The sequence below is a fragment of the Phacochoerus africanus genome, chromosome 4 (genome assembly GCF_016906955.1).
Source record: "Phacochoerus africanus isolate WHEZ1 chromosome 4, ROS_Pafr_v1, whole genome shotgun sequence".
NCBI lineage: Eukaryota > Metazoa > Chordata > Mammalia > Artiodactyla > Suidae > Phacochoerus > Phacochoerus africanus.
In genome coordinates, this window is record NC_062547.1 from 68,727,836 (window position 1) to 68,734,413 (window position 6,578).

At 44.2% G+C, this 6,578-nt stretch overlaps 1 pseudogene; it reads right to left on the minus strand.

The window, feature by feature from the left end:
- Positions 1-5,275: 5,275 nt before the first annotated feature.
- Positions 5,276-6,131, minus strand: LOC125124669 (olfactory receptor 7D4-like; annotated as a pseudogene).
- Between the last annotated feature and the right edge of the window lie 447 nt (positions 6,132-6,578).

The following is a 6,578-nucleotide window of genomic DNA, read 5'->3' on the forward strand; positions in this document are numbered from 1 at the left end:
ATGGTGCTGTGGTGGTGGCATAGGGCAGCAGTAGCTCCAATTCATCCCCTAACCTGGGAATCTCCATATGCCATGGTGCAGACCTAAAAAACAAAAAAAAAAATTCACATTGAGGTGTACAAAGATCATTCTTTTTATTGGGACAAACTGCCCTCCCCAGGCTCCTGATCCTCTTTACCCTGCAGTGGGTGAGTCTAAATCAAACACAGGCACATAGTAAATCCTCAGTAAAAATAGGTTTGATAAGCTGAATAAACGAATGTGATTCTGAATAGGCTGCCAGTCACATTGTCTCTTGACCCCAGTTGACTGCTCCAAGGGGGAAAGAGCACATGATTGTACCAATCAGAATCCTTTCCTGAGATTTGTTAAACACCTCAGCAGCTAAAATACATCCAGTGGCTCTTTGGTAGTGAAGCTACCAGGTGGGAGCAGTGACAGCTGCTGGCTTCCATGTCCTTCCCATGTGGGGGTGGCCAGTCTGAAAGATAAAGCTAATGCTTTTTCAGGAGAAGTATGATGACAAACTTAGGAATGTGGGCTGAATGTCAGTGTTCCTGCCTAGAGTCCATCCCAATCTCAATCTTTTTGAAAAATGGAAAGGAGAAAATACTTTTTTAAAATGTGTCAGGAGTAGCAATTGTGGCTCAGGGGGTAAAGAACTGACTAGTATCCATAAGGATGGGGTTCAATCCCCGCCTCCTTAAGTGGTTAAGAAACCAACATTGCTGCAAGCTTCAGCATAGATTGCAGACTTGGCTTGGATCTGGCTTTGCTGTGCCTATGTCATAGGCCAGCATTACAGCTCCAATTCAACCCCTGGACTGTGAACTTCCATATGCCACAACTACAGCCCTGAAAAGAAAAAAGAAAAAAATTTTGTCAAGATACAAGAGCATACACATAAAACAAGAAGAACATTCTCTCTATATTTTCCTTTTTTTTCTGCACCCACAGCATATGGATGTTCCCAGGCCAGGGATTGCATCCCAGCTGCAACTGCAGCAAGCCAGATCCATAACCCACTGCACCAGGCTGAGGGTCAAACCATGCCTCTGCAGCAACCCGAGCTGCTGAAGTTGGATTCTTAACCCACTGCTCCACAGTGGGATCTGAAGAGTCTTCATATTTGATGTGTTTGTTTATGACTGTAGTGTGATTTTCATTCCATCTCATCCAGAGTGAAACACACAACCAAACTAAGGTGAATAATGTCAACTTTTGAGAGGGTATTTGGGGGAAAACCATGCCACACTTGATATAACTGCTGCAAATATGGTTGAGAATTACGGAATGGCTGTAAAAAAATACTCCCCCCAGATAGACCTTTATGGTCTGCAAATAAGAAAGAAATTAAACAGGAATTACTGAGGAGATGGTTGAGGACAAACTAATAGAAAAACAAATAAAAGGAAAGGCATCGGTGCTTTGAGAAGACAAGAACTGAAGCCTGTCCTTGAGTATCACAAAAGACTCAGGACGTTTAAATGCACAACATTCTCCCTTGGGCATCACAATGCCACTTAGTTCTGAGGCCAGTGGCCCATCACGCACAAGGGGCTCCTCAACTGAGGAGCCTGCCCAGGGCCCCCTTCACATCCTTGTTCCTCAGGCTGTAGATGAAGGGGTTCCACATGGGGTGACTATGGTGACATCACTGAGGCCATGGAGCTTCTCCGGGGAGAAATCACATCACAACTGAGGTAGACTGCCGGGCTTGTCCCAAAGTACCAGGAGACCACAGAGGGGGGAGGCCCACAGGTGGAAAAGGCTTCCTATTTTCCCTCATAGAGGACATTCTCACTAAAGAGGAGACAATTTGAAAGTAAGAGAAAAAGATTCCAGTGAGGGAAACACACCCAGCAGGGCAGTTGCACAGACAAGTGGTGCTGTTAGGGATGATCCCTATGGCTCCCTCTTTCAGACGCTGCCTGCCTGGTGGAATCCCCCAGAAGAGGGAAAGTAGGATGTCCTTGCGAGGAAGTATGTGGGCCACACAGAGAAGGGGAAACAAGATGGCAAAGCCTTTCAAATAAAATGCAAAGCATGTGTGGTGTGAGCTCATGTATACATGCTTTTTCTTTTTCATGTTTTTTTTTTTAATTTTTTGGCGACACTCCTGGCATGCAGAAATTCTTGGGTCTGGCATCAAACCATTGCCACAACCATGACCCATACCGCAAAAGTCAAAACACTGAATCCTTACCTTGCTGAGGCACCAGAGAACTCCCATAACTGCTCTTGAGTGGAAATGTGTTGTATTGAAAAACAGAAACAGACTCACAGACTAGAGAACAGATTGTGATTGCCCAGGGGAAAGGGGCAGGAGTGTGATGGATGGGGAGTTTGGGGTTGGTATATACAAACTGTTACACTTGAAATGGATAAGCATTGAGGTCCTACTGTATAGCAGGGAACTATATGCACTCTCTTTGGGTAGAACATGATGGAAGAACGTAAGAGAAAAAGATTATATATATATATATATATATGACTGGACCAATGTGCTGTGTAGCAGAAATTGACAACACTCTAAATCAACTATACTTTAATTAAAAATCAGCACCTAGAAATTATCATACTAAGTGAAGGGACTCAGACAGAGAAAGACAAATATCATATGCTATCATATAGGTAGAATTAAAAAGTGATACAAGTGAAATTATTTACAAAGCAGGACAGACTCACAGACCTCGAAAACAAATGTATGGTTACCAAAGGGGAAGGATGAGAAAGGAGGGATGGATTGGGGGTTTGGGAAGGGCAAAGGGAAATCTACTCAATTATCTGAGTGTTTAAATCTGTCTTGTAAATAGGTTCACTTGTAACTTTTCGGGGGGGGGGGCTGCACCTATTGCATGTGGAAGTTTCTGGGCCAGGGAGTGAACCTGCACCACAGCAGTGACCCAAGCGGCTGCAGTGACAATGTGAGATCCTCAACCTGCTGCGCCACAAGAGAACTCCTCTACCATTTTTTTAGATTCCACACTAAGTGATATCATGTGATATGATACAGATATTAACTGCAAATGGGCATAAAGGAACTCTCTAGCGTGATAGAAATGGTGTAGAATGAGACTATAATGATCATTGTATAACTCTACACTAACCAAAACAATGGAATTCATCATCTCAATGGCTGCATTTCATGGAATATAAATTATCCCTCAAGAAATCCATTAATAAATTTTAAAGAGTTTTTTCTAGAATTATCCAAGGAGTGTTGAAAACCTCTATGTTTGTTATCAACATTCTTTATGACACACCAGTATTTTTATGGCGGCCACTCTTTACTGCAATCACATTTACCTCTTTGGTCCCCAGTTGTGTTTGTATGAAGCAGAGGATAAATACATTATGGATTAATCTTAGTGGAATCAAGTTGAGTTAAAGCCACACTGAATATGTTATTCCTACCTAACAAGTTATGATTTTGCAGGAATTTAGAGATCTTTGTATATACCCAATACTTGTTTGTTTCTGTGTTTGCTTGTTTTTGCCCCAGAAGTCCTTGGTATCATTCATGGTATCATTTACTTTTCATGGGCTTTATCACCTGTCTTAGCTTTGCTCAACAGAAGCAGATGGGCAGTCAAAGATTCATATGCAAGCACTTTATTAGAAGGAGTAAGGACCATGGAACATGGGTTAGAGTGAGGAGAAGTGATACAGGGAAGAGAGTACATCCAATCAAGCTTACCTTAAGTCATCCCCCACATGAGTGAGCAGAGTTTTCATCCTGTAGGGAAATTCTTGGTAATGGCACAACATCCAAACATCAGAATTAACACACGACCAAAGGGTGAAGAAGATGGTATCCCCCATGACTCTCCATCAAGAGCTGTCCCTGGTGGGGCATAATTCGCAGTCAGGTCTGCCATCAAGCATGCAGAAAGTCGGTTCCACCTGGTGCTGACAGAGGCAGTCAGGCTGGATTGCAGTGGACATGGGGAAGGGATCCCAGGGGAAGTAGGGGAAATGTTGACAGATTCAGCCACCCCATCCTTCACTGCAGACTCAGTTCTATCAATAGTCTTCTCATAAGGTGAATTAACTTCTGAGTACATTCCACAAGTGTGTAACTACCACTCCTGGTGGCACCTCCAGAACGTTCCCTCCTCTAAAATGATCCATGTAACAAAATGTTTTATTCATTTATTATATCCATTATTAGATGTTTCAGAATGTTGGAGCGCATCTGAAAACTTCCCTGATGGGAAATAAATGTCCAATGAAACAAGAAAAGGAAAGAGGAAGGGGAAGAAGGAAGGCCAAGAATGAAGCAGTGTGCAGTTCCCATCATGGCGCAGCATTCACGGACCCAAATAGGATCCATGAGGATGTGTGTTTGATCCCAGGCCTCGCTTAGTGTGTTCATGATATGGCATTGACCTGAGATGAGGTGTAGGTCACAGAGGCCTCCTGGATCCCGCCTTTGTTATGGCTGCAGTGTACTCTGGCAGCTACAGCTCCAATTCAATCCCTAGCCTGGGAAATTCCATATGCCACAGGTACATCCCTAAAAAGGCAAAAAAAAAACAATGAGTGTTTCAGAGTTTTCTGACACAATATACGGCTATCAATCACTTGAACAAGCTGGCTCTCAAAACTAGATTCCCACTCTTCTTTTTTTTTTTTTTTTTTTGGCTTTTTACACCCACTGACTTATGGAAGTTTCCAGTATATGGGTCAAATCAGAGCTGCAACTGCCAGCCTACACCACAGTCACAGCAATGCCAGATCTGAACTGCATCTGCGACTTAAACTACAGCTCACTCAATGCAGCATCCTTATCACACTGATCAAGGCAGGGATGGAACCCTCGTCCTTGGGTCTTAACCTGCTGGCCAAGACAGGAACAGCTTGCCTATAATAGGGTTGGTTCCCTCAGAAGCTGATACTGAACCAAGGATGCATCTTCAAGCACTTTATAGGAAGGAGCAAGGAACATGGGTGGGAGAGAGGAGAAGTGAACACAGGGAAGAAAACACACTCAGTCAATCAGTCCATGAGAATGACTGCAAAATGCTGAAGAAACATGGAATTTACAGACAAGATATAAAGGAGAAATGTCAAAAGGGAATTGCTGAGAGGGCTGTTTGAGAAACACCAATCCAAAAACAAAGACATGTTAAGTCACACATGCTTTACAAAAAGAAGTCAAGCATGTTTTGAGGGGAGAAAAGAAACAAGACATTGAACTTTGCATCATTTGCCTTTGGAGCCCACCATGTTCACTTGGTCTGAGGCCAGTGGCCCATCTCTAGCAAGGGACTCAGCTGAGGAGCCTGCCCAAGGCACCCTTCACATCCTTGTTCCTCAGGCTGTAGATGAAGGGGTTCAGCATGGGGGAGACCACGGTGTACATCACTGAGGCAATGGAGATTCTACGGGGAGAATGGGTCACAGCAGAAGTGAGGTAGACCCCTACCTGTCCCATAAACAAGGAGACCACAGAGAGGTGAGACCCACAGGTGGAAAGGCTTTGTACTGCCCTCAGTGGATGCCATTTTCATTAAGGTGAGACAATCTGATAGTAAAAAAGAGGATCCCGGTGAGAGGAAGCATACACAGCAGGGCAGTGGCCACATACATACAGACCTCATTGATGAAGGTGTCTGAGCAGGCCACCTTGAGAATCTGATCCAGTTCACAGGAGTAATGTGGGATTTCAGTGCCTACACAGAAGGTCAGCTGCATCAACAGTAGAAGATGAACAAGAGCGACACAGAAAAAGACTAACCAACACATCAGAACCAGGAGGACACAGAGGCGGGCGTTCATGATGACCATGTAGTGCAAGGGGTGGCAGATGGCCACAAACCGGTCATAGGCCATCACGGTCAGGAGGAAATCATCCATTCCAGCAAAAATACAAAAAATACACCTGAGTGAGGCATCCTACATAGGAGATGTCTTTGCTCTGTGCCTGGATGTTCACTAGCATCTTCAGGACAGTGGTAGAGACGAAACAGATGTCAACAAAAGACAAGTTGGAGAGGAAGAAGTACATGGGGGTGTGGAGGTGGGAGTCAGAGCTGACAGCCAGGATGATGACCAGGTTCCCAAGCAGGAGACCAGGTACATGGATAAGAACAGCCCAAAGAGGAGGGGCTGCAGTTCAGGATCATCCGAGAGACCCAGGAGGAGGAACAGTTTTGATACTCCTGTGTGGTTTCCTGCTTCCATGTAGCTGGTGTGCCTGCTGGGGAAGGAGGCAAAAGCAACTTTCAGTGAACAGCCAACTGGCACCTGAGCTAGTCACCACCTTTTCATTCCACCTTTTCATGGACAACTAGCACCCCCCATTTGTCCCTCCATTACCCGTGATTCAATCATTCAAGGGGTAGCCCATTTCCTTTTGGAATGTGTGTAATTATTCAGACATTAAGTAAGAAGAAATCACTCTCTCTCTTTTTATCACCCACGCAACAGGTACAAATTCTCCTGTTCACATTGATAAACATAAACCAATTTCTTCTCAGATAACACCCTTCCAAAATGACTGAAGACATTTAAGTCCTTTTCTTCAGTCATCTCCACACATCCCTTGTTCAAAGAAGTCATTTCATGGTGAT